General features: G+C 35.4%; 1 long non-coding RNA gene across 1 annotated transcript; it reads right to left on the bottom strand.

Moving 5' to 3' along the window:
* Positions 1–6,896: 6,896 nt before the first annotated feature.
* Positions 6,897–18,559, bottom strand: LOC111196014 (uncharacterized). Its single transcript, XR_002651955.2, has 3 exons — positions 18,358–18,559; positions 13,422–13,495; positions 6,897–7,693 (listed from the first exon to the last, which is right to left on the bottom strand). It is a non-coding gene; the product is annotated as an uncharacterized LOC111196014 (long non-coding RNA).
* Between the last annotated feature and the right edge of the window lie 8,953 nt (positions 18,560–27,512).

The raw sequence follows: 27,512 nt of genomic DNA, 5'->3' as shown, positions 1-27,512 counted from the left end.
TAACTGAGATAATAAAAAATTCAAGAAATGTATCAGATTTGTAACAGAAGTCAATGATCCAGAATGTCATGGCAATAATCATGTGCTCTACATATCTCTATATATACAGTATTAAATAAAAAAATGAATGATACTGGACAGAATCTGTTTCTAGTAGATATATAATGGAAAATGAGAACAGTGGGAATTTTTCTTTTGCTAAAAACAGCAAAAAAGTAGTACCCTGATGTGATAATTAGGGGTGGGTGATATTTCGACATTTCAGGGTAAACTATCATTCACAATATTAAAAAATTTTGGCGATATTATCGTGTACGATATGATATGGCACACCCCTACTGTTTAGCATTTCTTGCACAAACATGATCTGTACATTTTCATTTTCAAGTCCATATCATACATATGCAAAACAACATCAAGATAAACCAGAGACATAAAAAAAATGCTGTAAACTGATCAAGTAAAACTGAATCACTTTTACTACTAGGTGTGCACAAAAATGAGCAGCATTTTATGAAAAAGGCTCAATGCCAGCTGTTTGCCTGGGGTGGATCTGGACTACTTTAGGGTTTTGTTATAACAACTAACACAGATAAATATACCACAGAAAAAAAACGGAAGAATAAATTCTGGAAGCAAATGTAATGCAATCAGTCAACTGAAAAAATGCTGTTTCTCACAACCAGAATATTTAGTTCAAAATAACCACAAACTACTTCTGGAAAATCAAACTGAAGCTTTTGGCATATCCCTCACAATCTGACATGAACATCATTAAAATTCTGTTGGTAGATCTTAAACAGTCTATCCAGAATTCAGCACAACAACATCACAGAACTGGAGATGTTCTGCAAGGAGGAATGGGTGGAAATTTAAAACACAACAAGAAGATGATACTAAGCACAGGCTTAGAAGGACATTCCACAATTTTGAGACATTACAACATTTGCATTTTGTATTTAACAGCAACATTGCTCCCAGGTCACAGTGTCTTGTGTGCAATCACGTCTATCATTCCAAAAATAGATTTTGGATATTTTTCTATATTTTATAGTTCCCCACTTTAAAGCCTCTCTGTTCTTACTAACGGGTCAAATCGACCAGAGCAGTCAGTGTCTTGTTTTTCAGTTCAATTTTCTGATTGTTTGAGGCTAAATTTAAAGGTATAAAATGAGCTATAAAACCTAATTAATTATTTTCATTTTGTTTATGTAATAGATTATTTTCCAGGTGTCTAGGTTTCATTCCCCCCCTGTAAATCTAAATCTTAAAAAAAAAGATTTTTTTTTCCATTTGTATTTGATTTTCATATTTTCACCTACTTTTGATACAAGATGCACAATAAAAATGTAGACAATTGAGTAAAGATTTTTTTTATTCTTTCCTGAAATTTAGGTTTTAAGGGGCAGCAATTACAAATGAGAAAAGTTGAAAATATATTAAACTCTATTACTTTTTTACTACACTAAAGACAAACAAATAATCATTTTAAACACTATTTTGAAGTTGAAACGTTGAGTGAAAAGTTGAATTATTATTATTAGATAATATAGTTAATAAATTTTACCAGGGTCAGCTTGACCCGCAACATAACAAGAGGACTAAAAAAATGTTTGCTGCAGAGATTTTGTTTTCTAGTGTTTACTTTGTACTTCAACAAAATCAACTAAATATGTAATCAGGCCAGATAAACCTAAACAGTTGAACTATAGCTAACTGTATGTAGTGTGAATTAGGGGAGACTGTGACCATTTTCAAGCCTTTTTACCATTAATGGAAAAAATAGCCAAGCAAATGATTCATTTCTGAAACACTTTATTTTGATTTCAGCAAAAACGTTTTTTTTTTTCATTAATGCAAGAAAATAAACCTCTATAGCTAAACTGTCCCAATCACTCATAATTCACCCTGTCTTACTAATTGGACAACAAGAAACATGTTACATAATGGGTCTGATCTTGTGACGCTCATTGATAGCTAGCACCTTGTGGACAGTCTATTTTCACACTTTCTGCCTGGGAATATATCTATGCTGATTGGCGTGGTAGTCTGGAGGTGAGGTGTATTCAGGTAAATTTCTGGCGTATTGCTATCTTGGCAACAGGTCAACGCAGGTCCGCCACTGACTGAAAGCAACCTAGGCAGACATCAACAGTCAGACGTTTATTGCTATCTTGACAACACAGGCGCTATGCTTTGCTTGTGTTTATTGTGCGTACACCCACACTCGTTACACACACATGGACATGCAGCAGTACAGAGACCCAACATTTTTACATCAACAATTAACATATTATTATAATTCTGTCTTTATCAGATTATTTAAATTATGGCAGCTATAGGCAGTAAGATCAGACATGCCATGTTTTTTTTAATCATTTTTACTTACAAACCAGTGGAGAATACACCTATTGGATTGGTTGAGAGAGTACACTTAAAACTCGCTGTGAACTGCCTTACAATTATGCAGTAGAAACAGGAGAACAGAAAGAGAAGAAAAGTGAAAACAGTAAGCAAAAAATGGAAGCTACTGTACATAGGGGAGTGTGAGTAGTCCAGCAGTTTTTTATGCAAACAACAAGGTTTAACATATTAATCAAAACTATATATCATGAAGCCTAATTTTTCTTTTTGCTGGCTTTATTATATTCTTATATTACATTCTTATCATATTCACCCTCTCTGAATGCATAAGCAGCTTTATATAAACTCTAGCGCTATATTATTAAACACTATATACTGTAATTGCATTGCTGCAAAAGGAGGCAATTATTTCTCATTAAAATACAGGCTGAACAACACTCTGTTCAGAAGGTGCAGCTGAAGCAGATCATTAGTTGCCTTCGGTGGGTCGCCGGCCTGTGCCGAGCAACAGGAGACACTACAATCTGTCATCGCGCGGTGCCTTCAACAGGTAGGCTGTGTTTGTGTTTATCCGTTTGGCCTTGCGCCTCTTGCTCTCGTCCCAATTATGCAGTCTACTACACCATAACAAACAGATCCTCCAGCCCAAACCTACAACACAGAAACACAGGCACAGACTGACTGGTGCCTGCGCTGGCCTCAGGGGCCTCACCTCGCACTTAATGATCCGCCCTGATGGACAGAGGCTGTGGGCCAGGGCTTAGTGTCTCCACTGACAATTCAGCCACACCATACCAACAGCAAGCTACAAGGGTTCAGCCGACACACCTTACAACTTCACAACTGGCCGACACAGACAGACGTCTCTTTGAAACGAGCGGAGGGGACCTGCACTGAGCCCCCTCAAACTCAGGGTGAATTAGTGAGCTATTAACCCATAAGAGATTAGACCATGTTCTGAATATTAATACTAAATTAAAAAGCATTTTGTTAAGGTCAAATGATCACACATTCCCACACGGTCCTGTGATGATGTAATTTTCAATATACTTTATGTCACTTGGGGACTTCATGAGTTAAAGCTATCCATCCATCCATTCATCCATCCATCCATTTGTCCATCAGTCCATCCATCCATCTGGAAAAAATAAGAGACTACTTTATAAAGATAAGTTTCTTTGATTTTACCAAATTGAAAACCTCTGGAATATAATCAAAAGGAAGATACATGATCACAAGCCATCAAACCAAGCAGAAGTGCTTGAATTTTTGCACCAACAGTGGAATAAAGTTATCCAAAAGCAGTGTGTAAGACTGGTGGAGGAGAACATGCCAAGATGCATGGAAACTTTGATTTAAAACCACCGAGTTATTCCACCAAATATTGATTTCTCAACTCTTTATGAATATGAACTTGTTTTCTTTGCATTATTTGAGTTCTGAAAGCTCTGCATCTTTTTTGTTATTTTCAGCCATTTCTCATTTTCTACAATTAAATGCTCTAAATGACAATATTTATATTTTGAATTTGGGAGGAATGTTGATCGTAGTTTAAAGAATTAAACAACAATACTCATTTTACTCCAATATATACTAATAAATAGCAAAATCAGATAAACTGACTCAGAAAATGAAGTGGTCTCTTATTCTTTTTTCCAGAGCTGTATATTTAATTAATATTTTAAATCATGGGTGCTTCAGGGGTCTCTCTCAAATCTCCCTACTTGCTCACCCCTGTTTTGAAATATTGTATTCTATTGTATTCCATTCTATTCAAGTGAAATTCTGTGTTTTTTGAGTATACAGTTTTGTCCATTTAGCTTATTTACTAAATACTGTCAAATAAAATATGAAGCAATTACATCCAACAAACCAAAACGAACACTCTATATTCACATTAAACATTGTAGGGATGGTCAAGGCAGGACACTGATGCTATTTAAATAAATATTTAGTCCCCTCTCAACTCAGGAATACTACTGCTTTCAGTTTATTTAAAACAAATTGTAGTGACTGCCGCTTTAAACAAGCAATGATGCATGTTATTTTTCTATATTGTAACATTGCATTAAAGTTCAAAGAATTAAATGCATCTAAGCTGTTAAAATCAATTATTCATCTCAAGTAATATTGTTTGATTAATGGGAATAAATTAATGTTTTTTCTGTTTCACTCAGACAGCAAAACAGGGTAAAAGGTAAAATCATTCCACAGAGCTTTCTTAGCACTATAGCCTCAGCACGAAGGTCAAAGGCTATCTCAGATTGAGTTAATGGTACAAGGAAAAGAAAACACACTGGTTTTAGGTGGGGTGGTATGGGTGGTAGATCTGATAGCTGAGGAGAGGAATCAGCAATGAAACACACAAGGGATTAGGCCTTCAACAACAGATCCAGTCATGGATTCTAATGTGGCCTACATGCCTGAAACATTACAGGTTCATCAGGTAAGCTCAAGCCTGTGCAACATACCAACCGCTGACACTGAGCAGACTACAAAACCGATTAGAGAATAGAGAGAAAGAGAATGTACGATCAGACACAAATGTTGTGAAAGTTCATTATTTTTCAGCAGAATTTCCATTTACAAATTTCCCAAAATAAACCCTAAATTAAATATACTATAAACTTTGTACAGTTTATATATTCTTTAATCCGAGTAATCCTTTCATAATACATACATTTCAGCAAGTAACTGTTTATTAAAATGTAAAGAACTCTGTTTTCTATAGTTTTGTGTCAAAATTTCACATACAAAATCAACTAACCATAATTTTGCCATATGTGCACAACAGTTTTACTCATAATGTTAGAAGCTGCATACGAAATGCAATCATTATGCATAGTTATATATCTATTATACATTACATATTATGCATCAATCAGCCTAAACATTAAAAGCATGCAACACCAAAAAAGCTCTGAGCTCCACAAGACACAGCTCTGGAAACAAACAAGAGACCACTTAAAAAGATATGTTTCTTTGATTTTGCCCAATTGAAACCCTCTAGAATATAATCAAGAGGAAGATGGATGATCACAAGCCATCAAACCAAGCTGAACTGCTTGAACTTTTGCACCAGGAGTGGCATAAATTTATCCAAAAGCAGTGTGTAAGACTGGTGGAGGAGAACATGCTAAGCATGAGACTGTGATTAAAAAACAGGGTTATTCCACCAAATATTGATTTCTGAACTCTTAAAACTATGAAACTATGATATGAAACTGTTTTCTTTGCATTATTTGAGGTCTGAAAGCTCTGCATCTTCTCTCATTTTCTGCAAATAAATGCTCTAAATGACAATATTTTTATTTGGGATTTGGGACAAATGTTGTTTGTAGTTTATAGAATAAAACAAAAATGTTTATTTTACTCAAACATATACCTACAAATAGCAAAATCAGAGAAATTTATTAACAGAAACTGAGATGGTCTCTTACTTTTTTTTTTAGAGCTGTATAGAGACAGAGTCAGGGTAAACTTTCAGTAATTTGTGCGACAGAAGCTCATCTATAGAATCAGTGGAAGCAGACAGGCTAACTAACCTTCACTCCCCAGCAAGTCAGTTAGCCTTGGGTGCCCATGACCCTGTCATCACTTCACCGGTTGTCTTTCTTGGACCACTTTTAGTAAGTACTGACCACTGCATACCAGAAACACCCCACAAAACTTGCCTGAAGTTTTAGAGATGCTCCGACCCAGTCAGTCATCTAGGCATTACAATCTGGTCTTTGTCAAAGTGGCTTGCTTATTTTTTCAGCTCCCAAAATATCAGCTTCATTCACATTTAAGACGGTCTTATCCAAAGTGACTTACAAATTATTCTTAGCTAGTTTGTAGAGACTAAAATCAGAAAGATACATCAAGCATCGATATTATTTAGACACATAGGAGAGCTGGGCTTCAAAAAGTGAGTGTTCACTTGATGCCTTATATAACACTTAACAGGTGCCATTGGGTTTAAGGTTATGGCTGTAGTTTATCGTTACTATGCAAACAACTTGCATCTATTTTTGTTGTTGTTGTTCACTTCTTGCTCTTTACATTATACGTTATTGGACTTTTGTGACAAATGGGCCAATAGAAATTTTTTTTTTCTTCGAGTTTAACTGTACAGTTTTTTTTTTTTATCCTGGAAGCTAAGATGGGCAGTCCTCATTTTACATGTTCAAATGAAAATGAACATTGTTCTCATGTAATCTATCCAACCCTATACTAGAGGTGGGTGGATCGATCCAAATATCGATACTATCAATATTAACACTGGTTTTGATATTGAACAATACTTATAATACTTGTAAAAAGATTGATATGTAGAGAGACACGACCAAAGTATGAATTATTTTTTTAATTATTTCTATTTTTTTTTTACACTCTGTTTATTTAGGAAAAGACAGAATTGCACAAAAAAAAGAAAATTCCTTATTTTTTTGTTTTTCCTAAGAACAATTCTAATTGAAAAAATAAACAAAGAAAGAAAGAACTAGAAAAGATGTCTAGTGAGAGAATTTTTATTTTATTTTCTCTTTTTCTACCTCAAAAAAATAAAAGGTTTCCTGATGTCAACTTTGGCTAACTTTGTTTTGTAACTGTTTCATTGATTCTAAACAAAAATGTTGATTGTGATAGTTAGGTATTTTGTTGTCATGTACAATATTTGGCTAAATTCTTCCTAGGTCTTTTGGATCCTTTGGATCTATGAAGCTTAAATATTAAAAAAGTATCAGTATCGATATCGGCAATACTGGCCCTGCATTTTCTTGGTATCGGATCGATACCAAAATTCTCAGTATCGCCCTTCTCTACCCTATACTGATATTCTTATAAGAAGTACTGTATATTGAGTTTCCTTAAACCATGAACACCAGTATAAGGATGTCCCATCATTTATTATTACTTTTGGTACTTTTACATTTTTGGTATGAATCATTAGTTCAGTCTATTATTTTTAGTCTGCTTGACATGAAGTGGCCAATTACATTTTTTTCTCTCTTTCCTGCAGAGAAGAAGAGCAGAATAAGCTTGTATGGAGATACAAGTAGAGAGGAGACAGAGGAGACACCACTCATAAACTGACTAAACAGAAGCGACTTAACCTCGCTGCACCAGAGTCATAAATATAAGTCAGGCAGGCAGTGAGAGTCATACTGACAGCAGCAGCTAGACCGGGGCAGGAAGCTCATGGCAGGAGTCGAGCACCGCTGTGGGTCTGGTGGGATTTTGGAAAATTGCTTCTTTCCCATCCCACACGCAGAATCTGAGAAGTTGGTTGAGATTTTGGCCTTTGATATTCGATGAGAGGAGATGACTGCTGGGTAGAGGTGGGTGTCTAGTTTCAAAAAGAGAGAAACACAAAAGAGAGAAATTGTATTTTTCTTTGATGACATTGTATGTCATCTTTTGACACAAAGGATATATACTGACATGATACACTGAGGGTGATAAATATATGTGGTAGTGTGAAGCGTGCACATTTATCTTCCTCTTTTTGTTTATTGGAGCTAGCACTTATTTTGTCAGGAGAGGACTCTACAGTGGGCGAGAGGGAGAGTTATGTTCTGTTTAGCAGGATAATGGTCGGAGGCAGCACGGCATCACTCAGCGCAGTAAACAGTGTCACTTCTTAACACAAGGCAGACGGCCCTCCACTCGCTTACAGGGGGAAACACACTCAGCCATCAAGTGTCAACAAGACCTACAATGGCGGTGTAACAGCCACCAATAGGCCTTTCCCCACTGAGGATATGGGAAGAGAGGGGGCTGAGCTGAGGGCCCGCTTCTTCATTGGCCTTAATTGAGCAAACTTTTAGTAAGACGTTCCAAAAAAAACAAAACAATAAAGCAGTCAATTTGCAGCCAATTAAAACGGCCTCACGTCGGGAAGTCGCGCTTGCTTACGACAACTGCCTGTCCCCCTGACAGGCCGATGATTGATTACTCGGCCCGGGTCGTCTTTATAACGCGATAAGCCAAATTAAACCCTTGACTGCAGGGGCCCATCTGAGGTCTGGCTGGGCAAATTAAATCTCCAGCACGGCTGCTTCTCTCTTCCGCTCATTCTTTCTTATTTCCCTCTCTCCCAACCTCTTCCCTTCCATCTATCCACGCATGTCATACCAACAGACACCGTCTTACTCAGGAAAACAAACCTGGGGAAAAAAAAAAAGAGCAAACGAAACACGACGTAAACGGCCTCAATCCTTCCAGCAGCTCTCTGGGGAGCGGCGGCCCAGGTGAGGCAGCAGCAGCCGCCACCGAGCTGAGGACATTAAGCCATATTAAATGTACTAAAGACTTAATGAAGTTCAGCCTAGCACTGGCACTGTTGACTTTATTAGTTTACACCAGATTAATGGGGATAATCATTTAAGTGATGGAGATGGATTACCCTCTCCAAGCTGCTCTTTGGCTCGGGATATCTCAGCCACAGCACACAGCGTGACAGGCAGGCTGAGGGATCCAGCACTCAGCGGCAAAGACTCGCAGCAAATGCAGCAAATGAGAAAAGTTCGCCATCATGAAAGCTGCCTCTGTCCTGCTAGTGAGAGCCAGATACAGAATTAACTCTACATCAATTATTGTCGTGTCATTTATATTATTTTTTCAGTGCTCTAAAATTTCTATATATGCTCTAAATTGTGCATATTTTTATTTTATTTTATATCTGTAAATAAACTTACAAGACGTTTTTAATTCAAACGACAAAGTATTGAATCAAAAATACAAAAACACACATATTAACAGATAATAAATAAATTCTAAGAAAACAAATATAAAAGTGATGATGATGTTTGGGAATAATGATTGAAGCCACTGTTCATATTACATTTATAAATAATCATATTATATCATATTACATACTAAGTATGCATAGGGGCATAGTACATGATATAAGGAAACAGGATTTTATATAGACTACAATTAAAACTATAAAGTACATGTAATAGTTCACAGTCACTGCATAACATTTTGAAGCTTACAAGTTAAAAAAAAGTGCAAGTATATTATGTTATATGACTTCTACTACTACTACACAGATAATACATTTTAACATAATATTGCACTTTTTAAGTTTTTATTATGCTGTTTAAATGTTAAGTAAGAGTAAAATGCTCAGACAGGGTAATGCATAGCAACAATATAAGTGGTAGACCCACATGCTTTTGTGCATGTGCAAGTGTGTGTGTATGTATGTGTCTGAGAGAGAGACTTGTGACACATTCTGTCCAGAAGAAGGTTTAATTATTGCCTCTTGTTTCCTCGCCAACTCTAAGATGGAGAGATAGATCATGCTGTCAGAGCTCACGACAAATAGAGACAGAGTACAGCTAGCTAGTGGCCCTCATATACACACATACACACCATACACTGCATACTACACCACCCCCACCCTCCTACTGCTCCTTCAGAGAGAAAGAGAGAGGCAAAGGGATCCAATCAGAACCCTGAGCCTGTTAAATGTTTTAACTGTCCCACAAAATACAATGTAGGTAATTAGATTCAATACAAAGATTGTTTTACATAGACACAACACTACAACAGGTATTGCTGTGCTAATTTCATGTATTGTCATCAAAGGTATTTAAGTTATAGTAATAAACTACCACTATACGAATTCTAATATTTTGCATGAGAATAATTTGTAGTACAAAGTATCGTTAATTTACTAGTACATCTCAAAAACAATTTTATATAATTGAAAAGTTTGAAAAATTTGAAAAAAAAAGTTGAATTTTATTTACGTAATTTAGTTCAAAATGTGAAACTCATATTATATAGATGTATTACTCACAGAGTGATTTATTTTATGTGTTTATTTATTTTATTGTTGATCATTATGGCTTACAGCTAATGAAAACCCAAAAATCAGTGTCTCAGAAAATTAGAATATTATATCAAACCAATTTGTTTTTTTTTGGCAGTGTTGGTCAGTGTGCCAAGTCCTGCTGGAAAATGAAATCCGCATCTCCATAAAAGTTAGCAGCAGAGGGAGGCATGAAGTGCTGTAAGATTTTTTTGGGAAAACGCTGCACTGACTTTGGACTTGATATAACACAGTGGATCAACACCAGCAGATGACATGTCTCTCCAAACCATCACTGACCATCAGTAAATTTTACAATTCATTTGGAAATCAAGGAAGTAGAGTCTGGAGGAAGAGTGTAGAGACACACAGTCCAAGCTGCTTAATTTACAACAGGAAACAACTATTTTAAACTTATTTTAAATTCCTCTATGCTGATAAAGGCACTGTATACTAAAATAGCATTACATTATACTTCTGTCAAATATGGCTGAGCTCCATCTTCATTACCCAATCATAATCACTGATCTCTGTAAGCCCTGTGTATTACATAAAACCCAAATGTGATGTGTCCAATCACAAAAACACATGCTGTTTCAAAGTCATGTAAAAATCCTGAGAAAAAGAAAGCACATTTCCTACCAGGGGAATAGGGTCAGTTAACAATTCTCTAAAATATGGACTACACTGTTTTTCAAAACCTTTTGGAAATAATTTTTAAATATATAAGCTGTGTAATTCAGTATTGCATAATCAGAAAAAAAAAAAACAAAAAAAAAAAAAACAGAAAAACAGTGTCTTTGGGGACACATTTTGTTTTTCTCTAATTCATTTCTACATTGCAGATTAATATTAGACATGAATACAATTAAGAGAAACATATGGAATCATGTAGTAAACAAAAAGTGTTTGGCCTCCACAATCCTAACTAAAATGGGTGGGTGGTTAGAGATGAACTGGAGCTTCACATCGAGAAAGAAAAGAATCAAGTATTGTTCAGCAACTCCAGGAACTCCTTCAAGACATAAATTCTGAATAAATTCTCATGACATTTTAGAAAATGGAAAAATGAATCACAGGAAACGTCTGTAAACATTTAACCTGTGTGCTTTTTGTTAGGTTATATCAACTACATAAAAGAACTAATTATAACTAACATGTTCTAAAAAAAATGAAATATGGGTCAGTGTGCTTTTGATTGTGCTATGATTTACAATATCTAATCTTCCCTTACAATAGACTACTACAGGCACCTTAACCCTTTCAGGCACTGGAGTTACTGAGAGAAACGTCTTAGTTTTTGTCTCATTTCTCGTTATGCAGTCAAGTTTAGGACATACATACATTTTCTGAAAATTAACAAAATGAACACTAAAGCAAAAAAATTATGTTTTGAGCAGCCCACTGGATGTGTTCTTATTTCATGATACATTAACCAACCTATATAGCACCCAGCAATGAAATTGCCATTATTAAATAAGAAACATAAGTAATCAAGTCAGTACTACTTAGGGAACAATGCTTACTCAGAAAAAAGACCTCAGAAATCTTGATCTTGGACTCAGTAAATCTGATATTTTAAAAGAAACACTTCATGCCTGAAAGGGTTAAATGTTCGTATCTTGCACCTTTTTATGTAATTAAGCAAGTTACTATTAGAAACTGACAAAGATTACTTTTGTTTGTGCATTGTTTTATTACTAAAATATTGGTGCAAGGTTGTTTATTGCTGAACTGGTAAGAACATGGGAGCTTGCATTTACCACACAACGTCCTCCTGTTTATTCCTCTACATTATGAGATATAAAGTCGGTTTAATAACAGATGCCAGAACACAGCATCTCTGCCTACTTTGCATCAGTGAGAATAAAATAATCATGACTTTATTCAGGCATCAACTAGTGACATGTGAAATGCATGGGCCTGTAAGGATTCTCTCATCTCCATTATTTAATATTAATGTGCAAGAAGTAGTGAATGCATTTAAAACCCTTATTTGCCTGCCTTGTATAAAGGGGAAGCCCATAGAATTGTACATGTAAATAATTGATAAGATGCATAACAAAATGTATAGAGACTAATGAAGTCACCACAGAATGAAATTTATAGCATTACAAAAACCATTTGCATATAAATTGGAATATGAATCAATAGGCTTATTAATTTCTATTAGATTTTTTTGATGCATTACTGTGTTCTTGCATTCTTGAGTATGAGATATTGCTCAATGCAAATCAGTAATCTAACCAAGAATTTTACAGAAATGGAAATCTGCCCTCTAGTGGCTGAAATCTGAACTGACAAGTGATGTTTAATGCTTTTGTGGGTCTAAATGAAGCATGCCTTTAAAAAATAATAACAGTGTGTTGAACTGAATAGAGATTCCAGGCCTTCCATAATACAGTGTATGGCAACAAATCCAGCAGTGGTATGACATAACTTGTGTGTATGCAAGCTGCTACAACACACCCTGTGTACATTTAACATTAAATGTGTTAAAGTGCATGAATACAGGTCTAAAAAAAACAATAGTTTTCTGATTTTGCTATTTATAGGTATATGTTTGAGCAAAATGTACATTGTTGTTTTATTCTATAAACTACAGAAAACATTTTCCCAAATTCCAAATAAAAATATTGTTATTTAGAGAATTTACTTGCAGAAAATAAGAAATGGCTGAAATAACAAAAAATATGCAGAGCTTTCAGACCTCAAAAATTCAATGAAAACAAGTTCATATTAATAAAGGTTTAAAAGTTCATAAATCAATATTTAGTAGAATTACCCTAGTTTTTAATCACAGTTTTCATGCATCTTGGCATGTTCTCCTCCACCAGTCTTACACACTGCTTTTTGAGAACTTTATGCCACTCCTGGTGCAAAAATTCAAGCAGTTCAGCTTGGTTTGATGGTTTGTGATCATCCATCTTCCTCTTGATTATATTCCAGAGGTTTTCAATTGGGTAAAATCCAAGAATTAAAGAAACTCATTATTTTCAAGTGATCTCTTATTTTTTCCAGAGCTGTACAGTGTAAAATGTGATCAAATATATAATCAAATATGCTATGTAAAAGGCAAACACATTCTGTATTTACTCTCCCTCTGTTTTCTCCAGGCTCTCTCTCTTTCTCTTGGTGAGTGGTCAGTGGCTTCGGCACTGATGTGGGATGACCAAGTAACAGAAGAGCGAATCAGACAGCTGGCAGGCAGAGTGTGTGACAGACCATTACTGCAGACAGGCCCATAACTCACCCTGATAAGAGCTGCTGCTGACATAGCCTCAACCAGGCCTCAGAGAAAGACAGTCAGAGGAGAAATGTGTGTGCCTGTGTGAAAGAGAGAGAGAGAGAGAAAGAGAGAGAGAGAGAGAGAGAGAGAGAGAGAGAGAGAGAGAGAGAGAGAGAGAGAGAGAGAGAGAGAGAGAGAGAGAGAGAGAGAGAGAGAGAATAAACCCACACAGTTAGCACAACAATGCCAGTTATCCCAAATGCTGACAACTTAAATACTGTGCCTTTGTGGCTCTTTGAACCCTGCTTCTCCCCTTCACTCTCAGTGTCTCACCCTCCCTCTTTTTATTTCTCTGTCCTTTCTAGCTGAACCTTCACTTTACTCATCCCTCCATACTTGCTTAATCTTATTTAATTTTTAATTCTTTCTAATTTTACCTCAGTTTCACCCCAATCTGTTCATATGAATTCCAGAGGTGAAAAGTAATGAATTACATTTACTCAAGTTAATGTAATTGAGTAGATTTTATGAGTAATTTGTAATTTTTAAAATAGTTTTTAAAATAGGTCATTTTACTTTTACTGAAGTACATTTTGACACAAGTAATTTACTTTGCTACACTGGAAAACTCCCCATTACTGAGTAAAAACTAAAATGCTGGGAAAAAGACAATTGTCAGAATTAAAAAATAATAATAATAATTGGCACAGATGCTCCCGCGCACGGATGCTCGCGCGTGAAATAACAGGGTAATAACGTCCTCATGCAATGCAAAATGTGTCTGTCCTGCCGGACAGAACTGTCAGCTTTCAACATCAAACCTGAGAAAGCATGTGGTGGTAAGTATTTTTTTTATCATTAAACAATCTGCTTGAATGTTAAAAAAACATTTAAATAGCAGTTAAAGCATAACAATTGCAAGTTAAAAAATAACAATGACCTGTAAAACTGTACAAATACAGTTTATAGTCATCTATATGACCATACATTTTAACAGTAAAGGAAAAAAATGGATCATAGAAACCTATGCCACTTGTTCTTGAAAATGTTTTATGGGATGGTCTGAACAAATACTGCCTGAAGGGTCCAAATTATTAAGTGGAATAATAATTTAATTTATAAGTTGTTGTACTTTTTTACATCAAATAATTAAAAGTAACTATGTAACTTTTACTCAAAGTACATTTTAAATTGAGTACTTTTTTACTTTCACTCGAGTAGATTTTTAGATAGGTAGTTTTACTTTTATTTTAGTAGAATTCTAGCAAAGTAAAGGTACTTTTACTTAATTACAATTTTTCAGTACTTTTTCCACCTCTGATGAATTCCCCTATCACTAGCAACGCTACTGGAGAGAGAAGACTGTAGCACATGCTTCCTTCAACACATGTGAATTTGGCCACAGACTCTTTTTGAAAGCCACCTGGTGCAGCATCAGAGAAAGCTTGGAGCTGCTGTGCTAACCAACTTCAGTCTTGGAATGATGTGGGGAGAGAGAGCGCGCCATCTACAACCCCCTGAAAAAGCAAGTCCTATTGTGCTCCCTCGGACACCGGCTGCTGATGACAAGCAGCATGATTCTTGGATCATAATAACAGCACCTTATTCCACTGGACCACTTGGAGCCTGTTTTTTTTTTACTTTATTAAAAATAATAAACCTTCAATGGTTCCTGGCTTGGAGGTAAAATTGGAAAACTGTTGAACTGTTATACAGCTTTACCTTGTTAGGATTATAGTTGAAATTAGATTACCAGTTATAGCATTAACATTACCTTCTTTCTTTACAGACACTGTCCATTTTTATCAGCTTTTTTGAAGTTCTCTTTGTAATTCTATAATTACAGTCATTGTCCACCAGTTTCTTTTTTAAAACTTTGTTATTATTTTGTCACCCTGTTATTCTCAGCACTACAGTGCCACTGGCATGTTGGTGGCGTATGAGATGTTAGTGTGTGTTCTGCTAGTCTGAGTGGATAAGGAAACAGCAGTGCTGCTGGAGTTTCTAAACACTTCAGTGTCCACCAATAATAATTATTATAAATAATATATTATAAATAATAATAATTACAGTTACAGAATAACAAAATGCTAATATTTTGTACAAAAATGGTGGCTGATCCATGCACATTTGTATGTATAAATATATGTTTCTTTAATTTTACACGTCTCATTTTAAAAACAAGGTTCTTTAAAGAACTGTCTGTTAAGCGTTCTTGATTCTTTCAAATGGTTCTACAGGAAATAGTAGGTGATTCTTCTATGGCACGCTTCTTTGAATCCATTGTCTGGAAGTTGTTTGGTCATTTTCTAGTATGTTTATTTTTTGCACATTGTTGTTAGTGATACAAAAAAAAATTATGCGTATGACAAGTGTTCAAATATGGGGTCCTGTGAACATCACGGCTCAACTGCAGTCAATGACAATAAATCATGATCTATTCTACACTTGCCTGATCCAGCACCCTCCCAAACTCCAACCACAACAGCAGCAGCATTAGCAGGCTAGACTGCTGCTGTGTGTGTGTGTGTGTGTCTCAGCAGGTTGAGACAGTGTACAGGCCTGTCCCTCAGGGTGCTGAGCAGCACTTCCACACAGCCTGGGGTCAGTGACTAGTGATAACAGAGGTGCAGAGGTCAGGCCCCACAGTGGATCTCCTTTCACCCAGACAGCTGCCGGAGTGAAATGATCTTCATTCTCACTGCAGACACGCTTCTTCGTCAAAACTTGGCGGGCATGTTTACTAACATGCCGGGGTTACAGTTACACAGAGTTACAGAGTTCAACTCCAAGTGGAACCCAATAGTCTAAATATATGTTTTACATATTCTCAGGCATCAAAGAGTATAGGTGTGTTGGAATGCAAACCTGCATGTACATGGGAATTTTGTGGGTAAAATTAGAAAACCCAGGTTTGGGGTATATGATTACGCATGGTGACGTGTTCTTTTCTCGTACTTTAGATTTTAATAATAACAGTGCATACAGCATACAGTACATATCATATTTTTTACATTGACACAGTGACACATATTTATTGTACTATATATATATATATAAGTACAAAGGTGAAAAAGAGGTACTAAAAGTAAATATATCTAATTTTATTAGAGTTTTAATAATAAAGTAAATTTTGGATGTCTGACCATTTTGATATCAAAACGAATAGCAAACTTGTTGTAAACTGCTCCTGTTTCAAATTAGCTGTCAGCAATTTAGCATACAGTACATAGCATAATTTCTACACTGAAAAATTTTACTATAGTAAATTGACTAATTATTTCTTTAACATAAAGGCTTGATGAACAAATTACATTTAAGTATTTTAAAGTCCATAGAAGTCTAAGAAGATATATATATATATATATATATATATATATATATAAGGGTGTACAAGGGTGAAAAAGAGGTACTAAAAGTAAATATATCTAATTTTATTAGAGTTTTAATAATAAAGTAAACTTTGGACATGTCTGACCATTTTGATGTCAAAACGAATAGCAAACTTGCTATAAACATTGACGTAAAGCCTATAAAGATCATTTAGAGTGTACTAACCTCCTGCCTCAGCACTAACACATAAATTAGTTCATGAAGGGCTTGACAATAACTTCAAAGTAGTCATCTCAAAAGTGGCATAGTTTATGCAAATACATCAAATTGTTAACAACATCTAAACAGAGAAGGTATATTATGATTAGTATTATCCCTCTTTGTAATGTTTACTGCCTTCTCAAAACCAGACAAGACGACATTATTCATCATAATTGTGGTGGACACGCAGAAACGTCGCTGCTTTTAACTCTATGTAGCTAGCAAACACACACACACACACACACACACACACACCTCCAGAGTGGTGGCCAACCATCTCTATAGTACCCAGGGAGCAGTGAGGATTGAGGGCCTTAATCAAGAGCCAAATGGATATCAATCCCACAATCATGTCATTAAAAACCCTGTTACCTAACCACTAAGCCAACACTGCCCAATATACTGATATACATACACTGACATATACTGAATGATAAATTTAAGGGCTGACAACCTTAACCACACACATATAACTATATAACATGATGACACTTTACTCATTTCTGTTTAAATATCATGCACTGAACTTAAAAAAACGCATGCATATGCTAGGATGATCCTATCTTTAGTTACATGAAATGGACAATCATGTACACAGATTCCCTCTTATTAGTAGCTCTTTTAGATTCTGATATATGTCTTAGTGACCAGTTTCATAGTTTTTAAAGCACAGTGGTTATTCATATGTTTATCAGGTTGGCTGAGTTTTACAAGTAAGCTTATTTATTTACGCTATAGACTCTATTTGTTACATATATCTATGCAACAAATTATTTACAGTAATGGATAGGTGTTTAAATGGATTTGTAATTTGTATCTGTGTAAGCTAAAATTATTAGTAATGTGTGAGGACATTGAGACTGACCAAATTCATTTGAATATCTTACATTTTTCTACATTAAAAATATATATTAAAAATTAATACAGATGATAAAAAATAAAAATACAAAAAGCATTATATTAGAACATGCTCCAGGTGCGCAAGTGACTAGTTCTGTTTTATTATTATTATTATTATTATTATTCTTAAATGACATTTCACTTCTGTAAAACTTAAGCAAATAATGAGCTTAGGTTATTTAATAAACCAATGAAAAAAAATTTTGATTAAACACGTTCAAACCTGTAGAGCGGCGCATGCGCAATGTCTGTAAGGAGCACTTGTTATCGATGGGTACAGGCCGCCAACTACTTGACTGGTAGGTACTCACATACACAACTCTTTAACATCATGTTATCAGTCCTGTGGCCTTTTTACACAACAAACAGCCATATTGCGGCATCTTTTAGCGCATTAAAGTCTTTTAAGGAGTGAAAGATGAGAAGAGTGGTTGTGTAAAAGTGTTTTGGCCTGTATATAACTTACTCCGTGTTGAGCAGACATACTCAGGCCGTCTGAGGAGAGGTTCCGAGCACTCCATTAGCTAGCTTGTTGTCTCCTGTGCAAAAAGGGCTTCAGTGAGTTGTGGAAAAGAGTACGCTACTGCACATGCGCAACTGCAAATTATAACAGACGGGCTAAAGAACCACTTCAGCCGGTTTATGGACAAAATTACACTGGCTGCAGAAGTACAAGTCCAGGGGGTGGGGCTGTATCTGATTCAACTCCTCCCATTAGTCCAAGGGTTAGGGCAAAATCTCCGCCTATAGCTTACTAACCAATCACGTTTCTCCCCGCCCGTTGGCTGAGAACCAATTACATTCATTGTGCCTTGGACTCAGAGCTGCATCTCAAACAAAAGAGTATTGAATCATTGAAAAGTTACTTTATTTCAGAAATTCAGTTCAAATTTTTAAACTATTATGTTATTATATAGATGTATTACTCACAGAGTGATATATTTTAAGCGTTTATTTATTTTATTGTTGATCATTATGGCTTACAGCCAATGAAAACCCAAAAGTCAGTGTCTCAGAAAATTAGAATATTATATAATATTATATAAAGGTACCATTTGGTACCTTTGGCAGTGTGCCAGGTCCTGCTGTAAAAATAAAATCCGCATCTCTATAAACGTTGTAAGCAGAGGGAAGCGCTGTAAGTGCTGTAAGAGTTTCTGAGAAAACACTGCACTGATTTTGGACTTGATATAACACAGTGGACCAACACCAGCAGATGACCTGTCTCTCCAAACCATTACTGACCATCAGTAAATTTTGCATTTCGTTCGGAAATCAAGAGAGCAGAGTCTGGAGGAAGAGTGGAGAGACACACAGGCAAAGATGCTTGAGGTCTAGTGTGAAGTTTCCACAATTAGTGAGTATAAATGTATGATTACTGAAATAAAGTTACTTTTAGTTATATTCTATGAGATAATATGATAATGTCTTTTCAAGGATATTCAATGATATTCAGTGAAATGCACCTGTAGGATAAACATTTTTAAAGGACAGATTCCTTTTTTTTATAGCTCCTTTAACACTACAGGTCTATACTTAAGTCTATACTTACGTATTGTATTTAGTTTTATTGTACTTTACTATACAATACACAGATATACAACAGCTTATATAGCGTATACGAGTGAACATTTATTTATTTAGTACAGTTCTGTCGTCCACATTTCGACCATAACTGATCGACATCTACCTATAAACATAAAGTGTATAATATAGACTTTACTATTTCAGACTAGTGCATGTATATTCCTGAGTATTCTAAAAACAAAAAAGACAAAAAAGGTTACAATGTTCTGAGCCGTCACGTTCTTTATCACATATAAAACTTAGCTGCTTAAACACACTTAACTGCTTAAGTGTGTAGACTTACTAAATGTAAAGAAATTCCATAAATCCTGCAATGGCGGGTAGAGCTGCATTACCTGAGTTGCAACACAAGATGGGAGTAGATGTCCATGATAGCAATGCACAGAAGAAAGTGTATGAAAACACTCCTATTTACCACGCGATGTCGCCCTCGTGATTTGACTTATGCAACCTTTATGTTTGAGTATCAATGGTCGAGCCATTCCAGAACACAAAATAATAACATGTTAGAAACTGAGACTGTGCTTTTTGAATGTGGTAACGAACAAACTAGCGACTGTTGTCTACGTTTTTGTCTTGCAAAAGTGACAAAGTCAAAGATAAATAAAGTCTAAACAAAAATTAAATATACTAAAAACAATAGCACTTTCCTGCATTATTAGCTGTTCATTGTATTACAGTCACACTCACAAGTATGCTCCTGTTTGTGTCCTTTACAGTAACTGACTTCAGTGCAGTATATAAAACCATAAAGGTATAGGCCAGCAATTGCTGTTAATGTTTAAATCAAGCATCAGAAGGGGGTGAAAACGTAATGGTAGGTGCCCGCCTGGATGGTTTGAGTGTCTCTTTTGCTGCTTATCTCCTCAAAATTTCACCACAGTCTCTAGAGTTTGCTCAGAAAAGTGCGATATAGAAAAAAACATTATTAGAGGGATCAATTGAGAGTTTCCAGACTGGATCAAGTTGACAAAGGGCCCTTCCAACCTAGATAACCACTCTGTACAATTGTTGTGAGCTTAAAGCATCTCAGAAGACACAGCATGTCAAAACTTGATGTAGTACAGCAGAATACTGTCAGGGTTTCAATTCTGTAAGCAAAGAACTGTGAGGTTGCAATGGGCAACTCACCAAAACTGGACATCTGAAGATGTTTGAATGAATCTTCATATCTGCTGAAGCTCACAAATAGTATTGGCCAGAATTTGGGTGCCAACAGTCCATAGACGCAAGCTGCTGGGCTCATTGATACTAACCAATGATTGCTTGAATGCCAAAGCCTTTATGTTTGAGTGTTGTTGCTGCTGACCAAGTGCATCCCATTTTAATGGGTATGTCAGGAATGGAAATGCTCCATGCCAGAGAGCAAACACCAGACCAGTGAGTTCAGTGTTCTTCATTGGGCTTCGGAGTCACAAGGATGTAGTAGAACGTGAAATTTGCAGCATGTGTTTCTGGAACTTCTGCTGGAATCCAATCATCACAGACCAGAATCTCAAATTATGTTTCTAAGATATTGTGGAATTCATGCCACAGTTTTAAGATCGATTGATTACCCAGAATTAGTCCCAAATAAAGTGGTGCTGTCAACACAATTACCGTACAGCTTCTTGTATAGAACTAAATCTGTTTGAACAAAGTAATCTGCTGCACCTAATGAATATCCATATATTATTTTAAAAATAAATGTTGTACCACATTTAAAATTACAGTATATAAAATATACTCCTGTCATATTCCCGATTTCTGTGTATTTTTTAAATCGGCTTTAAATCACAAATATGTTCTGATTTGTTTGGTATATTATTAGTCAGACGAATAACTAAGTGTATTTTACATATGTGATGTGGAAATTTGGCGCAGCTACGTGCATTAATTTAGTTTCAGTTTGGGGTTCGGCATTTTGTTAATGCATTTTTAATGCTTACTTTCGCATGATACAGCACGAGATAATTATATTGTCAGTTTGTTATACGATTTATGAATATGATTTATGCAGCTTAAAATATCTTATATATCTAGGATCTTGACGCCTGGTATTAGTTTCTGTTATAGCTGTGACGTCCTTATTGCTTGCATTTTAGTCGCGACGTCACATGACCTAACCACAACTATTTCATAATTTCATTTTATCATAAACAATAATGTGATTTGAATCTTTAGTTGTGTATTTTAGTTAAGACAAACTATGTCCTAAACACAACACTTTTGTGATCATGACAATGTGACATCGATAAACCGTTGAAAACAGACTTGAAATGTTCAACTACGTTAGTCGTTCGGATTGCAAGCAAAAAATGCAAAAGGTTTGAATAATATATCAGCATTTCGTTTAGCATATTCTTACACTTTGGTAGTAAATTGTAACATTGTTATTTAATTGCATCCAGACATGTTTGGGGCATTCACATTCAATCGGAACCAAGATGGCAGATTACAACAAGGACGTTGAATTGAAGAAAAGCAAATCAGCGCAAGTTTCTTATCAAAACGCATTTATTTTCCATTTATACACTTTTTATTATTGTTTACATTATTTTATGTTAATGCGCCGGACGCTTTTTTATATTCTTAAGGTAAGAACCTTTCACATATGCACAAATAATTTTAACTATTTTAACTGTCAACTAAAATATGACGTGTACATTGTTTTAGGGGAAACTCGCTGTTTTCTTTAAACCTACCATGTTAGCTAATGTTAACCAAGACCAAGGTTAAATGAGTTGTTAGCTAGCTAGCTATGCTATTGCTAGAACGGTATACATATCCATTTAAATTAGTAAGAGTTAGATAATTTCACCATATAAATTATATGTTGTATTTAGAAATAGCGAAAAAATATTAAATATATAGAAAAATAGAAATATGTCGTTATTTCCAGCAGTATATAATTGAGTAATTAAGTGAAGAAGAATCACATTTCATCTCTTGACGTCAGGGAAAACGAATTCTTAACCCCTTATAAACTGGCCTGTTCCAAGTGGCAATGTAGAAAAATGTACTGCTACTTGCAATACATAAATACATTGCTACACCAGCCTCATGACCACACCGTTTCACCCTTTTTTTATTAATTCAGTTCTTTCATTCATGTGTTCATTAATGGACGTTTCGATTGATAATACTAACCAGAAATCAAATAATCATATTTACAGCACCCTGATAAAAAAAATCACAGCTGGTTATCCAGAAAAAAACACACCATATTATGGTAGCTCATTAACTTTGTCTTGACCATCATTCAATTCAGTTCAAAATGTGAAACGTATGTGTTACGGTGATCTATTTTAAGCGCTTGTTTCTTTTATAGTTGATTACTATGGCTCAGAAAATCAGATTATTATATAAAACCAGTTGGTACTTTTAGCAGTGTGGACAATGTGCCAAGTCCTGCTGGAAAATGAAATCCGCATTTCCACAAAGGTGGCTAAGGGAAGCTTGAAGTGCTGTAAGATTTTTTAGAAAAACATTACACTGACTTTTTATATTACAGTGGACAAACACCAGCAGATGACATGGCTCTTCAAACCATCATTTACCATCAGCAAATTTTGCATTTCATTTGGAAATTAAGGAATCAGAGTCTGGAGGAAGAGTGGAGAGGAACATAGTCCAAGCTGCTTGTGAATGTTCTACAATCAGTGATGATTTGGAGAGTCCTGTCATATGCCGGTGGTGGTCCACTGTGTTATATCAAGTCCAAAGTCAGTTTTTCTTTTTAAATGAAGAAAAAAAAAATTGAATTATTGGACACAGTGTCTTTATGCCAGAACTAATAACTTAATGGCGTTTCGTTGTTTGTTATATGCAGCTGAAATTGGACAGCGCAAATGGGATGTTTAATGAACAGTATCGTTTGACTTAAGGGCAGATATGAGACACTGGCCAGAATAAAGAGTGGCTCGTGTCTGCTGGATAGTTACAGGGTTGATTAGACTAATAGGGGTAGTGCAATGCTTTGCATATTTAAAACATTTGACATTGTAACTGCAAGTCAATCAGCAGTATTATAACGGGGCACATGGCATAATATATAGCGCCCCCTGTGGTGTTTCCCAACAAAAGCCCCAAAAAATAAGCATTTTGGCACAGGACCAATGTTTCACTTCAGTGTACTTAAATACACGTACTGTTTGTTACATAACAAACCATAACTTAGCAGATACACATTCATTGCACATACAGCATTATATGTGGCGCCATCCTTTGACATTTTTATGTGAAATTTAAATGTCATGCGATAATTCACACTGAATTTTTAAACATATTTGTACTGTGTTAGTTCTGATATATGGTTGATTACGGAACATTATGTTATGTGTAATATATAACATACATTTGACCATATTGTTTTGTTAAACTAAACTAAAACAAAACACTATTTTGAGGATCTTCGCTGTAAAGCATTTGTAAACTTTCCACAGATAATTTACCAACAAAAGATTATGCAAGACGTGCGTGTGATGTCTAAAGCCTTATGTAAAGGTTTTGGTGTCGCTGTTTAAATAATCAGATAAAAAAAGTACAAAAAATAGTAATTTTATATCGTCTGCAGGATATTTGCGAATTACTGCACACATTTTGTATATTTTATTAACATAAAAAAATAATAATAAAACGCGACAGTGGACATTATTTTACTCACCTTGCATTAATTAGTTTTAAATAACCTAAACTGAGATACCTAAGTTAGCTAACCTAAGAGAGTACCTAAGAACGAAAAGTGTCTTTATGTGACCTGGGGTGAACAAACCTTTGCAAAAAAGTATCTACTCATATTTTAATCTGCAATAATAATATAATATATCGGTTAAATCAACATTGTTTTCAGTGTACAACAGATCTAGCCAGTCAGATTGTTGTCGTTCTCTCTCTCTCTCTCTCTCTCTCTCTCTCTTTCTCACACACACACACAGCTTGTGTGTTGAATAAGCCTCTTTCTCCTTTAAATCTTGGACATTTTGACAGGTCACATTAAGATCTGCCTGCTCAGCATGAACACATCATAAAACTGGACAGGCAATTTCTGTTTTCACCAAATAGCCAGGCTAACTCGTTCTGCATCTTTGATTTTAATACACTAGACAAGCAGCTTAGCAGCAAGGGAGGGAAAAATATCTGGCTTAGGTATATTTTTCGAGTTATGCCTCTCAATTCCCCTAGATCCATTTTTCCGTTTGAGTTATCAACTAGAATTTGATTAATATGCAAATGTGAGGCAGAAAGTCTCGTATAATTCTTCCAGTGGAGAGTAGTAATTAATCAACAGTTAAAGAAAATTAATACATATATCAATTTTGTCAGGGACACGCTTAGCTCAATCGTCCGTAAAATTGAAGTTTGAAGTATTAAGGGGCTCTACAGGAGCCTTATAACTAAAACTTTCAAATCCGACCTATTTAGTGATCAATCAAGCTTTCCCCTTAGGTTAATCTAGTTAATATTTCACCTAAAAATCATACACTCTTTTGACACACAGGCTCGCATGGAGTCGATGAGAAGTTTTTAGAACGTTAAGGACTTGGATATTTCCAGTAGCCTGCTTTGCTAATACTATGGATTTAAACCAAATGCATCCAGACGAAAAACTCTGGATTCCACCGCAGGAAATTCACTGTGTACCTGTCTATCACGAAAAAGAAGGCTACTTAGCATTTTATTTTTAACTAAGATAAAAAATATCGTCGAAAACTCCCCTCAATCCTTACAATTAGGCACGGAAAAGAGAGGGAGGGTGTACAAACCCCATTGTTTCAGCAGGGACTCATGCATCAAACTTCAATTTTCCGGACGATTGAATTAGTGATTTTTTCTCTCACACTCTTGAGCTGAAATACACTTAAGACTTGGGGATTAATTACCACGTTCTGCTCTTTCGGATTGTAGTATTACTTATCTTTGCCACGTTTGACAACACCTCATAAAATAAGGAACTGCTCCTGACATATCAGCACACTGTATTCTCTACTATAACTCTGCAGCTTAGGCTATAAAACCACAGCAAACTGTGAGGCTTTCGTACAGCTGGGAGAGAGATGGCCAACCTTGGTCTAAAATTAATTAAGGTAGCAAAGTTTCACCTATAAGGTTTCTATTATACTGATAAGAGACATCATGAGAGGCGCTACAGAATAAGTAACAGAAATGGACAAAATGGCTCAGTGAAGAAAAGGAGCCAATAGGTAATGTCACAATATAACTAATATGTATATACAGGTGTCTGCACCTGCCCTTTTGTCTCTGACCCTGAAAGTGGTTCTCATTACATCTCATTACATCAGTGTGCTTATAATGTTTTGGAATAGCGAATAAATAATAAGTGTGATCTATGTATGCAATATATAAATGCATATAAATGTATGGTCTATGTATGCAGTAAAGTGTGATACTCATACACATTGTATGCTAAATGCAATGCTAAATGCTAAATTACGAACTGACATAAGAGTTTAAAATTATTTAAGATAACAGCCGAATTACCTAGGTGTAAGTGAACTTTTCATAATACTGATTAAATTTTAAAATACATATAAAAAAGAAAAGTACATTTAAAATAAAATGTGTTCTTAAAGCCATAGTTCTAATTGCTTTTACTATATATATTCAAATTATCATGTGAATTGTATAATTCTATATTGTATTAACATGATATAATAATAATAATAATAATAATAATAATAATAATAATAATAATAATAATTATGATTTTTATTTTTATTATTGTTGTTGTTGTTGTTTGCTATTTATGATAATAAATAGAAATTAATCTGGGTGCAAACTAAAGGCAAGTGTAAAATCAGCCTGTCACATAAAATCTTCTCTGTTAATATATCAAAGAAAACATTTACACAAAGGCTTCAATCAGGTGACTCTTCTTTTTAGTATTAAAAACAGGCCACAACATTAACTCCTTTAAAAAGCTGCCCAAAAAAGCCCTTCACAGAAACACATAAAGGCAGAAGGCAACCTTTTTACAAACCACGTCAGTTTCATTGTAATTCATAGACTTGTTTAAAACAGCCGAGAGAGAAAAGAAAGAAAAGAGGGAACATTAATAGGCCCAGATGCCCTCGTACGAGGAGAGGGTCTATGTATGCATTAGTGCCTTTTGTGAAAATTGAGCGAAACACTTCGAAGGGAGGCCTAACTCAATCCATCAAATTGTCTAAAATTGTGAGGAAAATTCAGAAACCATATGGCCCCCGAACGCTTGTGTCCTTTGAGCGCGCTTGTCTCCGTATTGAGAGCTGCGGGAGGCGCACTGAGGCCCATTGGAGCCTGGCGCAGGAGGGAAGGCTGCTCATTTGTCCCCGCGTTTCACGCTTCACTCTGAAAATGACAGCGAAAAGCCAGTCTCATGCGTGCAGAAAGTGGCCCAAAAACTGCACTTTTTCAGGCACCATTTATGCCCACATTCACCCAACCAGATTTCTGTTTCTCACATAAATCTATTCAATATAGCCTTTTCAAAACACGCGTCCAAAAGGCTAAGGTTACGCCTATCTGGAAAAGAAAGGAGAAAAGGAGGCGAGACTGAAAGGCAGAGGGTTGTTAAGAGTGTAAAAGTCCACTTTTGTATTTAAAAAAGGAAAAGAGAGGAAAAGAGAGGAAAAAAAGAGGGGGGGGGGGGTGTTTTAGCAGCACGCGCAGCTGATACTAATAAAAGTGAAGCCTGTTTAATGTTTACACATTTCTGAACTTACAAAATTATTATTACCAATACGATTGATACGAATTACAAAATAAAAATATGACTAAAGTGAGAGTGAATTTTTGAGAAAGAGATTTTTATTTTCTTTAAATACATTACACTTTGTACACTGGGTTTAAATGGTGTCTTGGTTTAAAAAGGCACTTACAGGCATACAAACCATAAGAAATATATTCAAAACGTGACCTAGATCCAACCTTTTTTGTTTGTTCTTTTTCACGCAATAACGTCAGTATGAAATGTTTTGTAACAAAAACGTATATCAAACGCTGAGTGTGTTTCAGTCCTACACGCTTTACACGGATACACACACGTGTACTTCG

Source organism: Astyanax mexicanus, chromosome 7, assembly GCF_023375975.1.
Source record: "Astyanax mexicanus isolate ESR-SI-001 chromosome 7, AstMex3_surface, whole genome shotgun sequence".
Lineage (NCBI taxonomy): Eukaryota > Metazoa > Chordata > Actinopteri > Characiformes > Acestrorhamphidae > Astyanax > Astyanax mexicanus.
The sequence above is the reverse complement of the archived record's forward strand: the minus strand, read 5'-3'. Positions and strand labels throughout refer to the sequence as shown.